Below are 26,974 nucleotides of genomic sequence, written 5' to 3'. Positions count from 1 at the left end.
AATATTTTTTCAGAGCTAGATGCAGAAAAATATTATATTCAATTTGCAACCTGATGGAGGTCAGTATAGATGGACTAATAGAACTAGTCCCACACAAAGCTAGAAGCCCAAATATTTTTTCAGAGGTAGATGTAGAAAAAAATTATATTCAGTTTGCAACCTGATGGGGGTCAGTATAGATGGACTAATAGAACAAGTCCCACACACTGCTAGAAGGCCAAATATTTTTTCAGAGCTAGATGCAGAAAAATATTATATTCAATTTGCAACCTGATGGAGGTCAGTATAGATGGACTAATAGAACTAGTCCCACACACAGCTAGAAGCCCAAATATTTTTTGAGAGGTAGATGTAGAAAAAAATTATATTCAGTTTGCAACCTGATGGTGGTCAGTATAGATGGACTAATAGAACAAGTCCCACACACAGCTAGAAGCCCAAATATTTTTTCAGAGCTAGATGCAGAAAAAAATTATATTCAATTTGCAACCTGATGGAGGTCAGTATAGATGGACTAATAGAACAAGCCCACACACTGCTAGAAGCCCAAATATTTTTTCAGAGCTAGATGCAGAAAAAAATTATATTCAGTTTGCAACCTGATGGAGGTCAGTATAGATGGACTAATAGAACAAGTCCCACACACTGCTAGAAGGCCAAATATTTTTTCAGAGCTAGATGCAGAAAAAAATTATATTCAGTTTGCAACCTGATGGAGGTCAGTATAGATGGACTAATAGAACAAGTCCCACACATTGCTAGAAGGCGAAATATTTTTTCAGAGCTAGATGCAGAAAAAAATTATATTCAATTTGCAACCTGATGGAGGTCAGTATAGATGGACTAATATAACAAGTCCCACACACTGCTAGAAGGCCAAATATTTTTTCAGAGGTAGATGCAGAAAAAAATTAAATTCAATTTGCAACCTGATGGAGGTCAGTATAGATGGACTAATATAACAAGTCCCACACACTGCTAGAAGGCCAAATATTTTTTCAGAGCAAGATGCAGAAAAAAATTATATTCAATTTGCAACCTGATGGAGGTCAGTATAGATGGACTAATAGAAAAAGTCCCACACACTGCTAGAAGGCCAAATATTTTTTCAGAGCTAGATGCAGAAAAAAATTATATTAAATTTGCAACCTGATAGAGGTCAGTATAGATGGACTAATAGAACAAGTCCCACACACTGCTAGAAGGCCAAATATTTTTTCAGAGATAGATGCAGAAAATAAATTATATTCAATTTGCAACCTTATGGAGGTTAGTATAGATGGACTAATAGAACAAGTCCCACACACAGCTAGAAGCCCAAATATTTTTTCAGAGCTAGATGCAGAAAAATATTATATTCAATTTGCATCCTGATGGAGGTCAGTATAGATGGACTAATTGAACAAGTCCCACACACTGCTAGAAGGCCAAATATTTTTTCAGAGCTAGATGCAGAAAAATATTATATTCAATTTGCAACCTGATGGAGGTCAGTATAGATGGACTAATATAACAAGTCCCACACACTGCTAGAAGGCCAAATATTTTTTCAGAGCAAGATGCAGAAAAAAATTATATTCAATTTGCAACCTGATGGAGGTCAGTATAGATGGACTAATAGAAAAAGTCCCACACACTGCTAGAAGGCCAAATATTTTTTCAGAGCTAGATGCAGAAAAAAATTATATTAAATTTGCAACCTGATAGAGGTCAGTATAGATGGACTAATAGAACAAGTCCCACACACTGCTAGAAGGCCAAATATTTTTTCAGAGATAGATGCAGAAAATAAATTATATTCAATTTGCAACCTTATGGAGGTTAGTATAGATGGACTAATAGAACAAGTCCCACACACAGCTAGAAGCCCAAATATTTTTTCAGAGCTAGATGCAGAAAAATATTATATTCAATTTGCATCCTGATGGAGGTCAGTATAGATGGACTAATTGAACAAGTCCCACACACTGCTAGAAGGCCAAATATTTTTTCAGAGCTAGATGCAGAAAAATATTATATTCAATTTGCAACCTGATGGAGGTCAGTATAGATGGACTAATAGAACAAGTCCCACACACAGCTAGAAGGCCAAATATTTTTTCAGAGGTAGATGCAGAAAAAAATTATATTCAGTTTGCAACCTGATGGAGGTCAATATAGATGGGCTAATAGAACAAGTCCCACACACTGCTAGAAGGCCAAATATTTTTTCAGAGCTTGATGCAGAAAAAAATTATATTCAATTTACAACCTGATGGAGGTCAATATAGATTGACTAATAGAACAAGTCCCACACACTGCTAGAAGGCCAAATATTTTTTCAGAGCTTCATGCAGAAAAAAATTATATTCAATTTGCAACCTGATGGAGGTCAGTATAGATGGACTAATAGAACAAGTCCCACACACAGTTAGAAGCCCAAATATTTTTTCAGAGCTAGATGCAGAAAAAAATTATATTCAATTTGCAACCTGATGGAGGTCAGTATAGATGGACTAATAGAACAAGTCCCACACACTGCTAGAAGGCCAAATATTTTTTCAGAGCTAGATGCAGAAAAAAATTATATTCAATTTGCAACCTGATGGAGGTCAGTATAGATGGACTAATAGAAGAAGTCCCACACACTGCTAGAAGGCCAAATATTTTTTGAGAGCTAGATGCAGAAAAATATTATATTCAATTTGCAACCTGATGGAGGTTAGTGTAGATGGACTAATAGAACAAGTCCCACACACAGCTAGAAGCCCAAATATTTTTTCAGAGCTAGATGCAGAAAAATATTATATTCAATTTGTATCCTGATGGAGGTCAGTATAGATGGACTAATAGAACAAGTCCCACACACTGCTAGAAGGCCAAATATTTTTTCAGAGCTAGATGCAAAAAAAATTATATTCAATTTGCAACCTGATGGAGGTCAGTATAGATGGACTAATAGAACAAGTCCCACACACTGCTAGAAGCCCAAATATTTTTTCAGAGCTAGATGCAGAAAAAAATTATATTCAGTTTGCAACCTGATGGAGGTCAATATAGATGGACTAATAGAACAAGTCTTACACACTGCTAGAAGGCCAAATATTTTTTCAGAGCTAGATGCAGAAAAATATTATATTCAATTTGCAACCTGATGGAGGTCAGTATAGATGGACTAATAGAACAAGTCCCACACACAGCTAGAAGCCCAAATATTTTTTCAGAGCTAGATGCAGAAAAAAATTATATTCAATTTGCAACCTGATGGAGGTCAGTATAGATGGACTAATAGAACAAGTGACACACACTGCTAGAAGGCCAAATATTTTTTCAGAGCTAGATGCAGAAAAAAATTATATTCAATTTGCAACCTGATGGAGGTCAGTATAGATGGACTAATAGAACAAGTCCCACACACTGCTAGAAGGCCAAATATTTTTTCAGAGCTAGATGCAGAAAAAAATTATATTCAAATTGCAACCTGATGGAGGTCAGTATAGATGGACTAATAGAACAAGTCCCACACACTGCTAGAAGGCCAAATATTTTTCAGAGCTAGATGCAGAACAAAATTAGATTCAATTTACTACCTGATGGAGGTCAGTATAGATTGACTAATAGAACAAGTCCCACACACTGCTAGAAGGCCAAATATTTTTTCAGAGCTATATGCAGAAAAAAATTATATTCAATTTGCAACCTGATGGAGGTCAGTATAGATGGACTAATAGAACGAGTCCCACACACTGCTAGAAGCCCAAATATTTTTTCAGAGCTAGATGCAGAAAAAAATTATATTCAATTTGCATCCTGATGGAGGTCAATATAGATGGACTAATAGAACAAGTCCCACACACTGGTAGAAGGCCAAATATTTTTTCAGAGCTAGATGCATAAAAAAATTTAATTCAATTTGCAACCTGATGGAGGTCAGTATAGATGGACTAATAGAACAAGTCCCACACACTGGTAGAAGGCCAAATATTTTTTCAGAGCTAGATGCAGAAAAATATTATATTCAATTTGCAACCTGATGGAGGTTAGTATAGATGGAGTAATAGAACAAGTCCCACACACAGCTAGAAGACCAAATATTTTTTCAGAGCTAGATGCAGAAAAATATTATATTTAATTTGCATCCTGATGGAAGTCAGTATAGATGGACTAATAGAACAAGTCCCACACACTGCTGGAAGGCCAAATATTTTTTCAGAGCTAGAAGCAGAAAAAAATTATATTAAATTTGCAACCTGATGGAGGTCAGTATAGATGGACTAATAGAACAAGTCCCACACACTGCTAGAAGGCCAAATATTTTTTCAGAGCTAGATGCAGAAAAAAAATTATATTCAATTTGCAACCTGATGGAGGTCAGTATAGATGGACTAATAGAACAAGTCCCACACACAGCTAGAAGCCCAAATATTTTTTCAGAGCTAGATGCAGAAAAATATTATATTCAATTTGCATCCTGATGGAGGTCAGTATAGATGGACTAATAGAATAAGTCCCACACACTGCTAGAAGGCCAAATATTTTTTCAGAGCTGGATGCAGAAAAAAATTATATTCAATTTGCAACCTGATGGAGGTCAGTATAGATGGACTAGTTGAACAAGTCCCACACACTGCTAGAAGGCCAAATATTTTTTCAGAGCTAGATGCAGAAAAATATTATATTCAATTTGCAACCTGATGGAGGTCAGTATAAATGGACTAATAGAACAAGTCCCACACACAGCTAGAAGGCCAAATATTTTTTCAGAGGTAGATGCAGAAAAAAATTATATTCAGTTGCAGCCTGAGGGAGGTCAATATAGATGGACTAATAGAACAAGTCCCACACACTGCTAGAAGGCCAAATATTTTTTCAGAGCTAGATGCAGAAAAAAATTATATTCAATTTACAACCTGATGGAGGTCAATATAGATGGACTAATAGAACAAGTACCACACACTGCTAGAAGGCCAAATATTTTTTCAGAGCTTCATGCAGAAAAAAATTATATTCAATTTGCAACCTGATGGAGGTCAGTATAGATGGACTAATAGAACAAGTCCCACACACAGCTAGAAGCCCAAATATTTTTTCAGAGCTAGATGCAGAAAAAAATTATATTCAATTTGCAACCTGATGGAGGTCAGTATAGATGGACTAATAGAACAAGTCCCACACACTGCTAGAAGGCCAAATATTTTTTCAGAGCTAGATGCAGAAAAAAATTATATTCAATTTGCAACCTGATGGAGGTCAGTATAGATGGACTAATAGAACAAGTCCCACACACTGCTAGAAGGCCAAATATTTTTTGAGAGCTAGATGCAGAAAAATATTATATTCAATTTGCAACCTGATGGAGGTTAGTATAGATGGACTAATAGAACAAGTCCCACACACAGCTAGAAGCCCAAATATTTTTTCAGAGCGAGATGCAGAAAAATATTATATTCAATTTGCATCCTGATGGAGGTCAGTATAGATGGACTAATAGAACAAGTCCCACACACTGCTAGAAGGCCAAATATTTTTTCAGAGCTAGATGCAAAAAAAATTATATTCAATTTGCAACCTGATGGAGGTCAGTATAGATGGACTAATAGAACAAGTCCCACACACTGCTAGAAGCCCAAATATTTTTTCAGAGCTAGATGCAGAAAAAAATTATATTCAGTTTGCAACCTGATGGAGGTCAGTATAGATGGACTAATAGAACAAGTCCCACACACTGCTAGAAGGCCAAATATTTTTTCAGAGCTAGATGCAGAAAAAAATTATATTCAATTTGCAACCTGATGGAGGTCAGTATAGATTGACTAATAGAACAAGTCCCACACACTGCTAGAAGGCCAAATATTTTTTCAGAGCTAGATGCAGAAAAAAATTATATTCAATTTACAACCTGATGGAGGTCAGTATAGATTGACTAATAGAACAAGTCCCACACACTGCTAGAAGGCCAAATATTTTTTCAGAGCTTCATGCAGAAAAAAATTATATTCAATTTGCAACCTGATGGAGGTCAGTATAGATGGACTAATAGAACAAGTCCCACACACAGCTAGAAGGCCAAATAATTTTTCAGAGCTAGATGCAGAAAAAAATTATATTCAGCTTGCAACCTGATGGAGGTCAATATAGATGGACTAATAGAACAAGTCCCACACACTGCTAGAAGGCCAAATATTTTTTCAGAGCTAGATGCAGAAAAAAATTATATTCAATTTACAACCTGATGGAGGTCAGTATAGATTGACTAATAGAACAAGTCCCACACACTGCTAGAAGGCCAAATATTTTTCAGAGCTAGATGCAGAACAAAATTAGATTCAATTTACTACCTGATGGAGGTCAGTATAGATTGACTAATAGAACAAGTCCCACACACTGCTAGAAGGCCAAATATTTTTTCAGAGCTATATGCAGAAAAAAATTATATTCAATTTGCAACCTGATGGAGGTCAGTATAGATGGACTAATAGAACGAGTCCCACACACAGCTAGAAGCCCAAATATTTTTTCAGAGCTAGATGCAGAAAAATATTATATTTAATTTGCATCCTGATGGAAGTCAGTATAGATGGACTAATAGAACAAGTCCCACACACTGCTAGAAGGCCAAATATTTTTTCAGAGCTAGATGCAGAAAAAAATTATATTAAATTTGCAACCTGATGGAGGTCAGTATAGATGGACTAATAGAACAAGTCCCACACACTGCTAGAAGGCCAAATATTTTTTCAGAGCTAGATGCAGAAAAAAAATTATATTCAATTTGCAACCTGATGGAGGTCAGTATAGATGGACTAATAGAACGAGTCCCACACACAGCTAGAAGCCCAAATATTTTTTCAGAGCTAGATGCAGAAAAATATTATATTCAATTTGCATCCTGATGGAGGTCAGTATAGATGGACTAATAGAAAAAGTCCCACACACTGCTAGAAGGCCAAATATTTTTTCAGAGCTATATGCAGAAAAAAATTATATTCAATTTGCAACCTGATGGAGGTCAGTATAGATGGACTAATAGAACGAGTCCCACACACTGCTAGAAGCCCAAATATTTTTTCAGAGCTAGATGCAGAAAAAAATTATATTCAATTTGCATCCTGATGGAGGTCAGTATAGATGGACTAATAGAACAAGTCCCACACACTGGTAGAAGGCCAAATAATTTTTCAGAGCTAGATGCATAAAAAAATTTAATTCAATTTGCAACCTGATGGAGGTCAGTATAGATGGACTAATAGAACAAGTCCCACACACTGGTAGAAGGCCAAATATTTTTTCAGAGCTAGATGCAGAAAAATATTATATTCAATTTGCAACCTGATGGAGGTTAGTATAGATGGACTAATAGAACAAGTCCCACACACAGCTAGAAGCCCAAATATTTTTTCAGAGCTAGATGCAGAAAAATATTATATTTAATTTGCATCCTGATGGAAGTCAGTATAGATGGACTAATAGAACAAGTCCCACACACTGCTAGAAGGCCAAATATTTTTTCAGAGCTAGATGCAGAAAAAAATTATATTAAATTTGCAACCTGATGGAGGTCAGTATAGATGGACTAATAGAACAAGTCCCACACACTGCTAGAAGGCCAAATATTTTTTCAGAGCTAGATGCAGAAAAAAAATTATATTCAATTTGCAACCTGATGGAGGTCAGTATAGATGGACTAATAGAACGAGTCCCACACACAGCTAGAAGCCCAAATATTTTTTCAGAGCTAGATGCAGAAAAATATTATATTCAATTTGCATCCTGATGGAGGTCAGTATAGATGGACTAATAGAATAAGTCCCACACACTGCTAGAAGGCCAAATATTTTTTCAGAGCTGGATGCAGAAAAAAATTATATTCAATTTGCAACCTGATGGAGGTCAGTATAGATGGACTAGTTGAACAAGTCCCACACACTGCTAGAAGGCCAAATATTTTTTCAGAGCTAGATGCAGAAAAATATTATATTCAATTTGCAACCTGATGGAGGTCAGTATAAATGGACTAATAGAACAAGTCCCACACACAGCTAGAAGGCCAAATATTTTTTCAGAGGTAGATGCAGAAAAAAATTATATTCAGTTGCAGCCTGAGGGAGGTCAATATAGATGGACTAATAGAACAAGTCCCACACACTGCTAGAAGGCCAAATATTTTTTCAGAGCTAGATGCAGAAAAAAATTATATTCAATTTACAACCTGATGGAGGTCAATATAGATGGACTAATAGAACAAGTACCACACACTGCTAGAAGGCCAAATATTTTATCAGAGCTTCATGCAGAAAAAAATTATATTCAATTTGCAACCTGATGGAGGTCAGTATAGATGGACTAATAGAACAAGTCCCACACACAGCTAGAAGCCCAAATATTTTTTCAGAGCTAGATGCAGAAAAAAATTATATTCAATTTGCAACCTGATGGAGGTCAGTATAGATGGACTAATAGAACAAGTCCCACACACTGCTAGAAGGCCAAATATTTTTTCAGAGCTAGATGCAGAAAAAAATTATATTCAATTTGCAACCTGATGGAGGTCAGTATAGATGGACTAATAGAACAAGTCCCACACACTGCTAGAAGGCCAAATATTTTTTGAGAGCTAGATGCAGAAAAATATTATATTCAATTTGCAACCTGATGGAGGTTAGTATAGATGGACTAATAGAAAAAGTCCCACACACAGCTAGAAGCCCAAATATTTTTTCAGAGCGAGATGCAGAAAAATATTATATTCAATTTGCATCCTGATGGAGGTCAGTATAGATGGACTAATAGAACAAGTCCCACACACTGCTAGAAGGCCAAATATTTTTTCAGAGCTAGATGCAAAAAAAATTATATTCAATTTGCAACCTGATGGAGGTCAGTATAGATGGACTAATAGAACAAGTCCCACACACTGCTAGAAGCCCAAATATTTTTTCAGAGCTAGATGCAGAAAAAAATTATATTCAGTTTGCAACCTGATGGAGGTCAGTATAGATGGACTAATAGAACAAGTCCCACACACTGCTAGAAGGCCAAATATTTTTTCAGAGGTAGATGCAGAAAAAAATTATATTCAATTTGCAACCTGATGGAGGTCAGTATAGATTGACTAATAGAACAAGTCCCACACACTGCTAGAAGGCCAAATATTTTTTCAGAGCTAGATGCAGAAAAAAATTATATTCAATTTACAACCTGATGGAGGTCAGTATAGATTGACTAATAGAACAAGTCCCACACACTGCTAGAAGGCCAAATATTTTTTCAGAGCTTCATGCAGAAAAAAATTATATTCAATTTGCAACCTGATGGAGGTCAGTATAGATGGACTAATAGAACAAGTCCCACACACAGCTAGAAGGCCAAATAATTTTTCAGAGCTAGATGCAGAAAAAAATTATATTCAGCTTGCAACCTGATGGAGGTCAATATAGATGGACTAATAGAACAAGTCCCACACACTGCTAGAAGGCCAAATATTTTTTCAGAGCTAGATGCAGAAAAAAATTATATTCAATTTACAACCTGATGGAGGTCAGTATAGATTGACTAATAGAACAAGTCCCACACACTGCTAGAAGGCCAAATATTTTTCAGAGCTAGATGCAGAACAAAATTAGATTCAATTTACTACCTGATGGAGGTCAGTATAGATTGACTAATAGAACAAGTCCCACACACTGCTAGAAGGCCAAATATTTTTTCAGAGCTATATGCAGAAAAAAATTATATTCAATTTGCAACCTGATGGAGGTCAGTATAGATGGACTAATAGAACGAGTCCCACACACTGCTAGAAGCCCAAATATTTTTTCAGAGCTAGATGCAGAAAAAAATTATATTCAATTTGCATCCTGATGGAGGTCAGTATAGATGGACTAATAGAACAAGTCCCACACACTGGTAGAAGGCCAAATATTTTTTCAGAGCTAGATGCAGAAAAATATTATATTCAATTTGCAACCTGATGGAGGTTAGTATAGATGGACTAATAGAACAAGTCCCACACACAGCTAGAAGCCCAAATATTTTTTCAGAGCTAGATGCAGAAAAATATAATATTTAATTTGCATCCTGATGGAAGTCAGTATAGATGGACTAATAGAACAAGTCCCACACACTGCTAGAAGGCCAAATATTTTTTCAGAGCTAGATGCAGAAAAAAATTATATTAAATTTGCAACCTGATGGAGGTCAGTATAGATGGACTAATAGAACAAGTCCCACACACTGCTAGAAGGCCAAATATTTTTTCAGAGCTAGATGCAGAAAAAAAATTATATTCAATTTGCAACCTGATGGAGGTCAGTATAGATGGACTAATAGAACGAGTCCCACACACAGCTAGAAGCCCAAATATTTTTTCAGAGCTAGATGCAGAAAAATATTATATTCAATTTGCATCCTGATGGAGGTCAGTATAGATGGACTAATAGAATAAGTCCCACACACTGCTAGAAGGCCAAATATTTTTTCAGAGCTATATGCAGAAAAAAATTATATTCAATTTGCAACCTGATGGAGGTCAGTATAGATGGACTAATAGAACGAGTCCCACACACTGCTAGAAGCCCAAATATTTTTTCAGAGCTAGATGCAGAAAAAAATTATATTCAATTTGCATCCTGATGGAGGTCAGTATAGATGGACTAATAGAACAAGTCCCACACACTGGTAGAAGGCCAAATAATTTTTCAGAGCTAGATGCATAAAAAAATTTAATTCAATTTGCAACCTGATGGAGGTCAGTATAGATGGACTAATAGAACAAGTCCCACACACTGCTAGAAGGCCAAATATTTTTTCAGAGCTAGATGCAGAAAAAAATTATATTAAATTTGCAACCTGATGGAGGTCAGTATAGATGGACTAATAGAACAAGTCCCACACACTGCTAGAAGGCCAAATATTTTTTCAGAGCTAGATGCAGAAAAAAAATTATATTCAATTTGCAACCTGATGGAGGTCAGTATAGATGGACTAATAGAACGAGTCCCACACACAGCTAGAAGCCCAAATATTTTTTCAGAGCTAGATGCAGAAAAATATTATATTCAATTTGCATCCTGATGGAGGTCAGTATAGATGGACTAATAGAATAAGTCCCACACACTGCTAGAAGGCCAAATATTTTTTCAGAGCTGGATGCAGAAAAAAATTATATTCAATTTGCAACCTGATGGAGGTCAGTATAGATGGACTAGTTGAACAAGTCCCACACACTGCTAGAAGGCCAAATATTTTTTCAGAGCTAGATGCAGAAAAATATTATATTCAATTTGCAACCTGATGGAGGTCAGTATAAATGGACTAATAGAACAAGTCCCACACACAGCTAGAAGGCCAAATATTTTTTCAGAGGTAGATGCAGAAAAAAATTATATTCAGTTGCAGCCTGAGGGAGGTCAATATAGATGGACTAATAGAACAAGTCCCACACACTGCTAGAAGGCCAAATATTTTTTCAGAGCTAGATGCAGAAAAAAATTATATTCAATTTACAACCTGATGGAGGTCAATATAGATGGACTAATAGAACAAGTACCACACACTGCTAGAAGGCCAAATATTTTTTCAGAGCTTCATGCAGAAAAAAATTATATTCAATTTGCAACCTGATGGAGGTCAGTATAGATGGACTAATAGAACAAGTCCCACACACAGCTAGAAGCCCAAATATTTTTTCAGAGCTAGATGCAGAAAAAAATTATATTCAATTTGCAACCTGATGGAGGTCAGTATAGATGGACTAATAGAACAAGTCCCACACACTGCTAGAAGGCCAAATATTTTTTCAGAGCTAGATGCAGAAAAAAATTATATTCAATTTGCATCCTGATGGAGGTCAGTATAGATGGACTAATAGAACAAGTCCCACACACTGCTAGAAGGCCAAATATTTTTTGAGAGCTAGATGCAGAAAAATATTATATTCAATTTGCAACCTGATGGAGGTTAGTATAGATGGACTAATAGAACAAGTCCCACACACAGCTAGAAGCCCAAATATTTTTTCAGAGCGAGATGCAGAAAAATATTATATACAATTTGCATCCTGATGGAGGTCAGTATAGATGGACTAATAGAACAAGTCCCACACACTGCTAGAAGGCCAAATATTTTTTCAGAGCTAGATGCAAAAAAAATTATATTCAATTTGCAACCTGATGGAGGTCAGTATAGATGGACTAATAGAACAAGTCCCACACACTGCTAGAAGCCCAAATATTTTTTCAGAGCTAGATGCAGAAAAAAATTATATTCAGTTTGCAACCTGATGGAGGTCAGTATAGATGGACTAATAGAACAAGTCCCACACACTGCTAGAAGGCCAAATATTTTTTCAGAGCTAGATGCAGAAAAAAATTATATTCAATTTGCAACCTGATGGAGGTCAGTATAGATAGACTAATAGAACAAGTCCCACACACTGCTAGAAGGCCAAATATTTTTTCAGAGCTAGATGCAGAAAAAAATTATATTCAATTTGCAACCTGATGGAGGTCAGTATAGATGGACTAATAGAACAAGTCCCACACACTGCTAGAAGGCCAAATATTTTTTCAGAGCAAGATGCAGAAAAAAATTATATTCAATTTGCAACCTGATGGAGGTCAGTATAGATGGACTAATAGAAAAAGTCCCACACACTGCTAGAAGGCCAAATATTTTTTCAGAGCTAGATGCAAAAAAAATTTTATTAAATTTGCAACCTGTTGGAGGTCAGCATAGATGGACTAATAGAACAAGTCCCACACACTGCTAGAAGGCCAAATATTTTTTCAGAGCTAGATCCGGAAAAAAAATTATATTCAATTTGCAACCTGATGGAGGTCAGTATAGATGGACTAATAGAACAAGTCCAACACACAGCTAGAAGCCAAAATATTTTTTCAGAGCTAGATGCAGAAAAATATTATATTCAATTTGCATCCTGATGGAGGTCAGTATAGAAGGACTAATAGAACAAGTCCCACACACTGCTAGAAGGCCAAATATTTTTTCAGAGCTAGATGCAGAAAAAAATTATATTCAATTTGGAACCTGATGGAGGTCAGTATAGATGGACAAATTGAACAAGTCCCACACACTGCTAGAAGGCCAAATATTTTTTCAGAGCTAGATGCAGAAAAATATTATATTCAATTTGCAACCTGATGGAGGTCAGTATAGATGGACTAATAGAACAAGTCCCACACACAGCTAGAAGGCCAAATAATTTTTCAGAGCTAGATGCAGAAAAAAATTATATTCAGCTTGCAACCTGATGGAGGTCAATATAGATGGACTAATAGAACAAGTCCCACACACTGCTAGAAGGCCAAATATTTTTTCAGAGCTAGATGCAGAAAAAAATTATATTCAATTTACAACCTGATGGAGGTCAGTATAGATTGACTAATAGAACAAGTCCCACACACTGCTAGAAGGCCAAATATTTTTTCAGAGCTTCATGCAGAAAAAAATTATATTCAATTTGCAACCTGATGGAGGTCAGTATAGATGGACTAATAGAACAAGTCCCACACACAGCTAGAAGGCCAAATAATTTTTCAGAGCTAGATGCAGAAAAAAATTATATTCAGCTTGCAACCTGATGGAGGTCAATATAGATGGACTAATAGAACAAGTCCCACACACTGCTAGAAGGCCAAATATTTTTTCAGAGCTAGATGCAGAAAAAAATTATATTCAATTTACAACCTGATGGAGGTCAGTATAGATTGACTAATAGAACAAGTCCCACACACTGCTAGAAGGCCAAATAGTTTTTCAGAGCTTCATGCAGAAAAAAATTATATTCAATTTGCAACCTGATGGAGGTCAGTATAGATGGACTAATAGAACAAGTCCCACACACAGCTCGAAGCCCAAGTATTTTTTCAGAGCTAAATGCAGAAAAAAATTATATTCAATTTGCAACCTGATGGAGGTCAGTATAGATGGACTAATAGAACAAGTCCCACACACTGCTAGAAGGCCAAATATTTTTTCAGAGCTAGATGCAGAAAAAAATTATATTCAATTTGCAACCTGATGGAGGTCAGTATAGATGGACTAATAGAACAAGTCACACACACAGCTAGAAGCCCAAATATTTTTTGAGAGCTAGATGCAGAAAAATATTATATTCAATTTGCAACCTGATGGAGGTTAGTATAGATGGACTAATAGAACAAGTCCCACACACAGCTAGAAGCCCAAATATTTTTTCAGAGCTAGATGCAGAAAAATATTATATTCAATTTGCATCCTGATGGAGGTCAGTATAGATGGACTAATAGAACAAGTCCCACACACTGCTAGAAGGCCAAATATTTTTTCAGAGCTAGATACAAAAAAAATTATATTCAATTTGCAGCCTGATGGAGGTCAGTATAGATGGACTAATAGAACAAGTCCCACACACTGCTAGAAGGCCAAATATTTTTTCAGAGCTAGATGCAGAAAAATTTATATTCAATTTGCAACCTGATTGAGGTCTGTATAGATGGACTAATAGAACAAGTCCCACACACTGCTAGAAGGCCAAATATTTTTTCAGAGCTAGATGCAGAAAAATGTTATATTCAATTTGCAACCTGATGGAGGTCAGTATAGATGGACTAATAGAACAAGTCTCACACACTGCTAGAAGCCCAAATATTTTTTCAGAGCTAGATGCAGAAAAATATTATATTCAATTTGCAACCTGATGGAGGTTAGTATAGATGGACTAATAGAACAAGTCCCACACACAGCTAGAAGCCCAAATATTTTTTCAGAGGTAGATGCAGAAAAAAATTATATTCAGTTTGCAACCTGATGGAGGTCAGTATAGATGGACTAATAGAACAAGTCCCACACACTGATAGAAGGCCAAATATTTTTTCAGAGCTAGATGCAGAAAAAATTATATTCAATTTGCAACCTGATGGAGGTCAGTATAGATGGACTAATAGAACAAGTCCCACACACTGCTAGAAGGCCAAATATTTTTTCAGAGCTAGATGCAGAAAAAAATTATATTCAATTTGCAACCTGATGGAGGTCAGTATAGATGAACTAATATAACAAGTCCCACACACTGCTAGAAGGCCAAATATTTTTTCAGAGCTAGATGCAGAAAAATATTATATTCAATTTGCAACCTGATGGAGGTCAGTATAGATGGACTAATAGAACAAGTCCCACACACAGCTAGAAGCCAAATTGTTTTTTCAGAGGTAGATGCAGAAAAAAATTATATTCAGTTTGCAACCTGATGGAGGTCAGTATAGATGGACTAATAGAACAAGTCCCACACACTGCTAGAAGGCCAAATATTTTTTCAGAGCTAGATGCAGAAAAAATTATATTCAATTTGCAACCTGATGGAGGTCAGTGTAGATGGACTAATAGAACAAGTCCCACACATTGCTAGAAGGCCAAATATTTTTTCAGAGCTAGATGCAGAAAAAAATTATATTCAATTTGCAACCTGATGGAGGTCAGTATAGATGGACTAATAGAACAAGTCCCACACACTGCTAGAAGGCCAAATATTTTTTCAGAGCTAGATGCAGAAAAATTTTATATTCAATTTGCAACCTGATGGAGGTCAGTATAGATGGACTAATAGAACAAGTCCCACACACAGCTAGAAGGCCAAATATTTTTTCAGAGGTAGATGCAGAAAAAAATTATATTCAGTTTGCAATCTGATGGAGGTCAGTTTAGATGGACTAATAGAACAAGTCCCACACACAGCTAGATGCCCAAATATTTTTTCAGCGCTAGATGCAGAAAAAAATTATATTCAATTTGCAACCTGATGGAGGTCAGTATAGATGGACTAATAGAACAAGTCCCACACACTGCTAGAAGGCCAAATATTTTCTCAGAGCAAGATGTAGAAAAAAATTATATTCAATTTTTAACCTGATGGAGGTCAGTATAGATGGACTAATAGAACAAGTCCCACACACTGCTAGAAGGCCAAATATTTTTTCAGAGCTAGATGCAGAAAAATATTATATTCAATTTGCAACCTGATGGAGGTCAGTATAGATGGACTAATAGAACAAGTCTTATACACAGCAAGAAGCCCAAATATTTTTTCAGAGGTAGATGCAGAAAAAAATTATATTCAGTTTGCAACCTGATGGAGGCCAGTATAGATGGACTAATAGAACAAGTCCCACACACTGCTAGAAGGCCAAATATTTTTTCAGAGCTAGCTGCAGAAAAAAATTATATTCAATTTGCAACCTGATGGAGGTCAGTATAGATTGACTAATAGAACAAGTCCCACACACTGCTAGAAGGCCAAATATTTTTTCAGAGCTACATGCAGAAAAAAATTATATTCAATTTGCAACCTGATGGAGGTCAGTATAGATGGACTAATAGAACAAGTCCCACACACAGCTAGAAGCCCAAATATTTTTTCAGACCTAGATGCAGAAAAAAATTATATTCAATTTGCAACCTGATGGAGGTCAGTATAGATGGACTAATAGAACAAGTCCCACACACTGCTAGAAAGCCAAATATTTTTTCAGAGCTAGATGCAGAAAAAAATTATATTCAATTTGCAACCTGATGGAGGTCAGTATAGATGGACTAATAGAACAAGTCCCACACACTGCTAGAAGGCCAAATATTTTTTCAGAGCTAGATGCAGAAAAATATTATATTCAATTTGCAACCTGATGGAGGTCAGTATAGATGGACAAATAGAACAAGTCCCACACACAGCTAGAAGCCAAATTGTTTTTTCAGAGGTAGATGCAGAAAAAAATTATATTCAGTTTGCAACCTGATGGAGGTCAGTATAGATGGACTAATAGAACAAGTCCCACACACTGCTAGAAGGCCAAATATTTTTTCAGAGCTAGATGCAAAAAAATTATATTCAATTTGCAACCTGATGGAGGTCAATATAGATGGACTAATAGAACAAGTCCCACACACTGCTAGAAGGCCAAATATTTTTTCAGAGCTAGATGCAGAAAAAAATTATATTCAATTTGCCACCTGATGGAGGTCAGTATAGATGGACTAATAGAACAAGTCCCACACACTGCTAGAAGGCCAAATATTTTTTCAGGGCTAGATGCAGAAAAATATTATATTCAATTTGCAACCTGATGGAGGTCAGTATAGATGGACTAATAGAACAAGTCCCACACACAGCTAGAAGGCTAAATATTTTTTCAGAGGTAGATGCAGAAAAAAATTATATTCAGTTTGCAATCTGATGGAGGTCAGTTTAGATGGACTAATAGAACAAGTCCCACACACAGCTAGATGCCCAAATATTTTTTTAGCGCTAGATGCAGAAAAAAATTATATTCAATTTGCAACCTGATGGAGGTCAGTATAGATGGACTAATAGAACAAGTCCCACACACTGCTAGAAGGCCAAATATTTTCTCAGAGCTAGATGTAGAAAAAAATTATATTCAATTTGCAACCTGATGGAGGTCAGTATAGATGGACTAATAGAACAAGTCCCACACACTGCTAGAAGCCCAAATATTTTTTCAGAGCTAGATGCAGAAAAAAATTATATTCAATTTGCAACCTGATGGAGGTCAGTATAGATGGACTAATAGAACAAGTCCCACACACTGCTAGAAGGCCAAATATTTTTTCAGAGCTAGATGCAGAAAAATATTATATTCAATTTGCAACCTGATGGAGGTCAGTATAGATGGACTAATAGAACAAGTCCCACACACAGCTAGAAGCCAAATTGTTTTTTCAGAGGTAGATGCAGAAAAAAATTATATTCAGTTTGCAACCTGATGGAGGTCAGTATAGATGGACTAATAGAACAAGTCCCACACACTGCTAGAAGGCCAAATATTTTTTCAGAGCTAGATGCAGAAAAAATTATATTCAATTTGCAACCTGATGGAGGTCAGTATAGATGGACTAATAGAACAAGTCCCACACACTGCTAGAAGGCCAAATATTTTTTCAGAGCTAGATGCAGAAAAAAATTATATTCAATTTGCAACCTGATGGAGGTCAGTATAGATGGACTAATAGAACAAGTCCCACACACTGCTAGAAGGCCAAATATTTTTTCAGAGCTAGATGCAGAAAAATATTATATTCAATTTGCAACCTGATGGAGGTCAGTATAGATGGACTAATAGAACAAGTCCCACACACAGCTAGAAGGCCAAATATTTTTTCAGAGGTAGATGCAGAAAAAAATTATATTCAGTTTGCAATCTGATGGAGGTCAGTTTAGATGGACTAATAGAACAAGTCCCACACACAGCTAGATGCCCAAATATTTTTTTAGCGCTAGATGCAGAAAAAAATTATATTCAATTTGCAACCTGATGGAGGTCAGTATAGATTGACTAATAGAACAAGTCCCACACACTGCTAGAAGGCCAAATATTTTTTCAGAGCTACATGCAGAAAAAAATTATATTCAATTTGCAACCTGATGGAGGTCAGTATAGATGGACTAATAGAACAAGTCCCACACACTGCTAGAAGGCCAAATATTTTTTCAGAGCTAGATGCAGAAAAAAATTATATTCAATTTGCAACCTGATGGAGGTCAGTATAGATGGACTAATAGAACAAGTCCCACACACTGCTAGAAGGCCAAATATTTTTTCAGAGCTAGATGCAGAAAAATATTATATTCAATTTGCAACCTGATGGAGGTTAGTATAGATGGACTAATAGAACAAGTCCCACACACAGCTAGAAGCCCAAATATTTTTTCAGAGCTAGATGCAGAAAAAAATTATACTCAATTTGCAACCTGATGGAGGTCAGTATAGATGGACTAATAGAACATGTACCACACACTGCTAGAAGGCCAAATATTTTTTCAGAGCTAGATGCAGAAAAATATTTTATTTAATTTGCAACCTGATGGAGGTTAGTATAGATGGACTAATAGAACAAGTCCCACACACAGCTAGAAGCCAAAATATTTTTTCAGAGCTAGATGCAGAAAAAAATTATATTCAATTTGCAACCTGATGGAGGTCAATATAGATGGACTAATAGAACAAGTCCCACACACTGCTAGAAGGCCAAATATTTTTTCAGAGATAGATGCAGAAAAAAATTATATTCAATTTGCAACCTGATGGTGGTCAGTATAGATGGACTAATAGAACATGTCCCACACACTGCTAGAAGGCCAAATATTTTTTCAGAGCTAGCTGCAGAAAAATATTATATTCAATTTGCAACCTGATGGAGGTTAGTATAGATGGACTAATAGAACAATTCCCACACACAGCTAGAAGCCAAAATATTTTTTCAGAGCTAGATGCAGAAAAAAATTATATTCAATTTGCAACCTGATGGAGGTCAATATAGATGGACTAATAGAACAAGTCCCACACACTGCTAGAAGGCCAAATATTTTTTCAGAGCTAGATGCAGAAAAAAATTATATTCAATTTGCAACCTGATGGAGGTCAGTATAGATTGACTAATAGAACAAGTCCCACACACTGCTAGAAGGCCAAATATTTTTTTAGAACTAGATGCAGAAAAATATTATATTCAATTTGCAACCTGATGGAGGTCAGTATAGATGAACTAATAGAGCAAGTCCCACACACAGCTAGAAGCCCAAATATTTTTTCAGAGGTAGATGCAGAAAAAAATTATATTCAGTTTGCAACCTGATGGAGGTCAGTATAGATGGTCTAATGACGCGCCCCCTGGGCCTGTGCTGGGAACCCGGAACCGGCCCTATTGTAGGATGCTGGGGGGTTGTAGTCTCCGTGGCGGTGACCCGGTCCGTGCACAGGGTGGTCAAACCAGTGGCAGTCTATTGGTGTTATAATTGTCCGACTACGCCACCCGTGGATTGCGGTCAGTGGGGACCGCCGCTGCGCTGCCGACCGCTGAGGCTGATGTTGGTTGTGCAGCCGATTATGGGATAACTCCCCACGGGAGGAGTATTGCCTCAGGGCAGCTAATGTGGATGATGATGGGGGTGATGGTGTGAGCGTCCCAATACTAATGGTGCTGGTGCGGCAAGGAATCACAGAGACGTGTGGTGCAGTTCAGGGTCTTTACTGATGGTACAAGGCAGACCCTCCCGGGAGTACTGGCTAGTATAAGGGGCCTGGTCAGTCTGCGAGCAAGCAGGAGTTCCCCTGGCCAGGTGGAGTTGAAGGCCTCCCCGTTAATCTGCACTCTTCCTGGCTACCTTGCTGTCAGCGGTTACAAGTAGCCCACGTCCCTGAGTATACCGTGTGGTGCTCACCCGTATGGCTGGTGACTTGGGGCCTTCTGTTAGCCTCCGCTCATGGATGGCGGCGCTGGTCCCTTCTTTGTGACTGAGCCTCCGGGCTTCTATGGCCAGAGGACCTGGAATCCCCTGCCGGCTGGTTTCTGCTGCTGGGTGTATATCAGTCCCCACAGCCTCGGACTCCTGTGTCCGGTTTTAGTGTCTTCGTCCAGGGCGAGCTCTGCTCAGCTCCAGCCCCTGGTCTTCAGCTACTGCTCCTACAGAGCTCCTGATCTCACTTTCCCTCTCCAGACTCTGACTCTGTCTGCAGCTTCACTCTGACTGCTCTAATCCCACCCCAGACCCAGATTAAAAGGGCAGATTCCTCCCCTCCCAGGTCTGGGCGGACCGTGTTGTATGTTTAGGGATCCTGACCAGAGAAACCTCCCACTTGCTCTCAGACATAATATCTCTATTACTGCGCAACCAGCCCCCTGGGGTACCGCATTCCCCCCTAGTAAATTTTAGTACTCCGGGACTAAACACATTTTTAAAGAAACATAAATACAAGGTATAACAATAACAAGACAACATATTTACAAGAAGCTTTATTTCTTTAAAGGTCATGGTGTGTCCGCAACCGGGTGTCCACATCACCCAAGGTGAAGTTTATGAAACAAGGGAGTGTCCATGTCACCCAACAAGGCGAAGTCTTGGCAAAGAATAGGGGACCTGTCCAAAGCAAACCCCTTGCGTTGTTCTTGGGCGTGGCTGCAAGGCTGGAGCTAGCTACTTTGGGCCGCAAGTAGGCCACGCCAGACAGGTTTTCCCTTCTGCGACCGTCTTCGCAAGAGGCACCAAGGTGCAACTATCTACAAGAATTGTTCCGGTTATCCAGTGTCCATAACCTGTTAGTCCAAATAAATCTGCAGGGTAACTGAGAAACATAATTAGTAACAGGCAACAAACATAAACCATAAACAGTTAACAGATAAATTCACAGTGCATTAATTTAGATTCTCCAGCGAGCGGGCATCTGACCTCTAGTGACTCTAGTGGACCTACGGAGCTCACTAACTGGTCCTGCACTACAGGGTGTAGGAGGTGTTATGGGTAAGCTGGGCAGCTGTCTGCGCACTCTTTGGCTCACTAGGGGCACGGCAGGCTCACTACTAGCAGAGGGTTGATCCTCCTGTACTGCTGGTGTGGATCCTTCTGCCTCTTGGGCCGGCTGCTCTTCCAGCTCTACCGGTTCCTCTGTAGGCACTTGCGGGGCTGGCTGGAGAAAGGTGAGGACGGGTACCACGACAGCGCCGTTTACTTGTGTCCAAGACCGGGGGAAGTCTCCGAGTACGGTACTGATCATTTCTTCCCTTTCCTCTGCGGGTTGAGGGATTTCTTGATCTTCTTCAGGGCTTTGCAGCTGCTCGGGACACTTCTTCAGGTGGTCTCTGGAGACAATGGTTGTGGTTTCTCCTCCATCCTTACTGATTACGCAGATTTTTGGGTTCTCATGGCTTGATGGCAGTACGGTGTACGGGTCCTTCTCCCACTGGTCGTCCAACTTGTGGAGCCGCCTCTTCCTCTTCAAGACCTGCTCTCCAGGTACCAGGGGAACAGCGGGAACATACTGGTTATAAGCCTTCTCTTGCCTTTCTCTAGCTTGAGACAGACTTCTCTCGACGCTCTCCTGTACTTTCCGATACTGCTGCTGCCGTTCTGTATCCCAGTCTGCCTCTGGCGAGGTGTCCTCAGGTGTCAGGACTCCCATATCCAGTTCAATAGGCAGCTTACCAGGTCTTGCTCTCATTAGGTAAGCCGGGGTACAGTTGGTGGAACCTACAGGGATGTGGTTATACAGGTCCACCAGATCGGGCAGTTTCTCAGGCCACAGACTGCGTTCTTCCAGAGGCAATGTTTTTAGCAGATCTATCACCACCTGGTTCATCTTCTCGCAGAGTCCATTGGTTTGAGGGTGATAGGGCATTGTTCTTATCTTCTTGCAGCCATACAGGTTGCAGAACTCCTGGAAGACTTCCGCTTCAAAGGCTGGTCCTTGGTCTGCCAGCACTTGGTCCGGGTACCCGTGTGGATGGCAGAAGTGCTGCTGGAAGGCTCTAGCTGCTGTTTGAGCTGTTAAGTCCTTGACCAGGACCACCACCAGGAACCGGGAGTAATGATTAGTGTTGAGCCACCCCCGTAGTGTTCGAGTTCGGTTCGGTTCGTCGAACACCCGTGTGTTCGCCGAACTGTTCGTCGAACTGTTCGTCGAACACCTTCGAACACCGTTAAAACCAATGGCAGGCAAACAAAAACACATAGAAACACATAGAAAACACCTTCAAAGGTGTCCAAAAGCTGACAAACTGCTCAGAAGACACAACTAACACATGGAAAAGTGACAAGTACATATAGTCATGCGAAAAGAAAAGAGGTGGAGGAGTAAAAGGAGGGGGAGACACAGATATAGGCATGTCATGCCCTTCTAAAATCCAAAAAGTGAGAAGCCGAGACGGCCAGTCCGCTCTTGCCCGTGCCACCTCCGTGTCGCCGGGTTTGTGCCAGAGCCGCGGTGAACACTGACGGCCAGCCCCCCTCTCCCAATACTGGTGCCTGTCCGCTGGTGGGTCGAGAGAGCCCCCCTGTGGTGGAGGCAGCTCTAAGCTTTTTAATTTAAATTGTCCCTCTAATTTAAATGAATACACTTTAAATCCATTTACAAGGATCTATTGGAGGGCAAGTCTCATGCCAGCAGCCGCGTAATTCCAGCTCCAGTAGCGTCCACTAAAGCTGCTGCAGTTAAAAAGCTTTTATAAGGATCGAGCTCGGCTGTCCACCGCAAGGCATCCTAGTGCCAGTCCCAGCCCCTATGCCTTGGGGTGCCTCCTGATGCTCTTCACTAAGTATCCCGTGGTCCCGAAGCATTTCCTTTGAAAAAATTAAGTGTCCAAACTACAGGTGGTGTAGCTTGCTTAACAGCCGGGATAATCCGCTGACTAGCAGACACTGCTACTAGGCACAAAGTATTTCCTGGGCTAGATGCAGTTAAAAATTTGTAAGTAGATACTCTCGTTGGATGCTGAGAAAGCATTCCATAGAGTCTCCTGGCACGCCATATATGATTCTCTTAAAAAGCTTGGGGTAGGGGTCTAGGGGACCCTTTTATAGCCAAAATCACGGCCCTGTATCACAATACGTCACCTAGGCTGAAGATAAATGGAACTGTAGCACCGAGGGCTCGGTTGCTACAGACGTATTGCACCTCACCCAGAGGTGTGATATCTCACTCTCAGATAAGGATGGAGTGTGGATCAGGACCCGACACCTGCATGCATTACACCACATTGCCGTGGTGCAGGGCGACCAATATGCCCCTGAGATGGGCACGACAGTCCCTGTCCCTGGCTGGAGTGGGGGGAGGGAACACTGAGGAAGGGGAACCCTGCAGTGCAGGAGCAGGGAGGAAGCAGTTCCTGGGTGCATTGAGAAGGGAGTATAAAAGGTGGGCACCATCTTAGTTCAGTGCAGAGAAGTCTGAGCAGAAGTGGCAGGGAGCAGGGGCTCTGCATGAGCTCTGCTCCGGAGGCGGGCCTAGTAACAGAGGCCCAGGCCTGCAAGAGGGAGAAGGAAGGAAGAGGAGCGGAGAAGGCTCCAGGAACGAGGAATGAAGGGATCCCAGGGGTGCGGACGGGCGAGTCGCCACCGCACGCCCGAATCCACCTGCGTGGAGGGGTCAGGCCAAAGGGGGAGACCGGTCCCCGAACTAGTGGAGGCAGGAAACGACCCTCAGCTAGAAACCGGAGGCTCTGACATTTTATGTGGCGCAGCCCCTTGCTCCACCCGCTAGGAAGGCACCACATAGGGTCAGGGAAACTGGCGCCAAGTTTACCAAGAGGAGGCCCGAGGCAGCCGGACAGAAGTGTTGGTAAGAAAGGCCAGACAAAGGACACACAAAGGGGGTCCTGTGAAGCGCTCCAAAGTTATCTGGGAGTTGTCTGAGCCCCTCACCTGGTGAGCACAGTACGACGTGGGCAGCCGTTACCTGCAGACGTGGTCTGGATAATAAGAACTGTGAGTAAAGGCCCTGAACTGCATCACTGACTCCGTGTCGTTACTGCTGCTGCCCTGCACCATCACCCCCATCCTCCGCATACACTGCCCTGAGGCTATACTCCTCCCGTGGGGAGTTATGCTACGCTCTGCTGCACCCACAACACCAGCCTTAGCGGTCTGCCCTGTAGCGGCGGTTCACTCTGACCGCAATCCACGGGTGGCGTAGTCGGACATTTAAACATCAAAACCACATAAATAGTTCCGCCACTGGTTTGACCGCCCTGAGCCACGGAACCGGATCGCCGCCACGAAGACTACAACCACCAGCATCCACCAAAAAGGGTCCGGCTCCGGGTGTCCCAAGGCCCAGGGGGTGCGTCAGAACATTTTCATCACCTTTCACAATCACCAATGGGACAAGGCAGGGATGTCCTCTGTCCCCTCTCTTATACATCCTAGTGACGGAGCACCTGCTCTCATCAATTCGCCATAACCCCAATATTAGGTGGATTGAGGTGGGAGGCACCGAGTACAAGTGCTCTCTATTTGCTGATGATGTCCTAGTATATATCACTCAATCACATATATCCATCCCTGCTGTTATGGCTGAAATAGATCACTTTGTTACATGGTAAAATTTTAAAATCAATGCAGCGAAGTCTGAGGCCCTCGATGTCTCCCTCCCTAAATCCATATAGGATTCCATCCAGTCCAACTTTCCCTTTGCCTGGCCCTCACAGGGTATCAAATACTTAGGAATTCCTATTCATAGAGACCTCTCCCATCTATGTTATCTTAATTTTGGGCCCTTTATTGAACAATTCCATACAGACCACGGTTGGCAAGTTAGAACTGTAAGATTCACTACGTGAACCACTGGTGTTTTGTGGAAAAGCACATGTACACCGCGTTCCAAATTATTATGCAAAAAGTGTTTAGGAGTGATAAGGGAAGAATTTGTTTGTTTGTCAGTTAAACTCATTGATGGTGATGTGTGTCAGGGCTCTTTATATCACTGTAAGCAATTGCAGACACCTGTGCTAATTAGTTTGGCAGGTGTGTCCAATGAAAGGCAAGACTACTTAAGAAGGCTCTCTCACATTATTAAGCAGCCTACATTTTCTGCCAAAATGGGAAAGAAAAAGGATGTGTCGGCTGCTGAGAAGCAACAAATTGTGGAGTGTTTAGGTCAAGGCATGACTACAATCAACATTGTGCGATGATCAGGATGAAGTGTCTTGGCAATCAAGAAGTATGTAGCTGATTCACAGTACACACGTGTGCGTGCTGATAAGGGCAAATTGAGGACTCTTTCCTACAGGCAATTACGTCAGGTTGAAACAGCAGCGGCAAAAAAGCCTTGTCATAGCAGCAGACAAGTTTTTGAAGCTGCTTGTGCCTCCAACGTCCCCCGAACAACAAGATGCAGGGTCCTTCAGAGGTTTGCAGCTGTGCATATGCCATCCTGTCGACCTCCTCTATCCACTTCACACAAGCAGAAACGGCTCCAGTGGGCCAAACATTACATGAAGACTGATTTCAAAACTGTTTTGTTCACGGATGAGTGCCGTGCAGCGCTCGATGGTCCAGATGAATGGAGTGGAGGATGGCTGGTTGATGGACACCCCACGCAAACACGGCTACAGCGCCAACAAGGAGGAGGTGGAGTAATGTTTTGGGCTGGAATCATGGGGAGAGAGATTGTCGGCCCCTTTAGGATCCCTGAAGGCGCTAAAGATGAACTCCATAATGTATGTGGATTTTCTCAAACAGCACTTCCTGCCATGGTTCAAGAAGAAGAACCGTGTATTTCACAGCAAGATCATTTTTCTGCATGATAATGCACCATCTCATGCTGCACATAAAACATCTGCATCTCTGGCTGATATGGGCATAAAAGGGGACAAACTTATGGTGTGACCCCCATGCTCCCCTGACGTCTACCCCATTCAGAACTTTTGGAGCATCATTAAAAGGAGTGTCTATGATGGCGGGAGGCAGTTCACATCTAAGCAACAGCTCTGGGAGGGTATTCTGTCCTCATGCAAAACAATTGAAGCAGAAACCATCCAAAACCTGACAAATTCAATGGACGAGAGAGTTCAGAAGCTCCTTTCGAACAAGGGGTCCTATGTGAAAATGTAACATCACCTAGAATAAAGTTTTGAGTTGAAAACTGTTTGATTTCAGTTTCTAACAACCTGCTAATGCTTATAATTTCAAAAATGACCATTTTTTGGTCTTTATTAAAATGAAAAGGTTGATCGAAAAGTTTGGGGGATCTAAGAGTGTGGCAACCCAGTAGTCATGATTACTTCGAATTCTGACAATATGAGGGTCATGCTGCAGGTAGTGCAGCAAGAAGGCACTTATGTGTCTTGCGCATCTCGGAGCCCCAAAATTATTTTCCGGGCTAGATGCAGCTAAAAATTATTTTTAATTTTAAATCTGGTGAAGCTTATTATAGATGGCCTAATAGGATCAGTGCTGCACACTGCTACAAAGCCCAAATTATTTTCCAGTCAAGATACAGATAAACATGATTAGTAATTTGAAAGCTTAAAACGGTTGGTAGGGTGATTTTAACCAATCATCAAGCTTTTACTCTCCCCAGGATGACACAGGGGTAGAAAAGTCGTTTCGGATCCATGATTTGTTCATCTTTATGAACGTGAGTCTGTCTACATTATCAGTGGAGAGCCGCGTGCGCTTATCTGTCAGCACACCACCAGCAGCGCTGAACACACG

Source organism: Phyllobates terribilis, unplaced genomic scaffold (genome assembly GCF_046119375.1).
Source record: "Phyllobates terribilis strain yellow unplaced genomic scaffold, ASM4611937v1 Scaffold_11__3_contigs__length_659146591, whole genome shotgun sequence".
In the NCBI taxonomy this organism is placed as follows: Eukaryota; Metazoa; Chordata; class Amphibia; order Anura; family Dendrobatidae; genus Phyllobates; species Phyllobates terribilis.
This window is presented reverse-complemented; position numbering follows the sequence as displayed.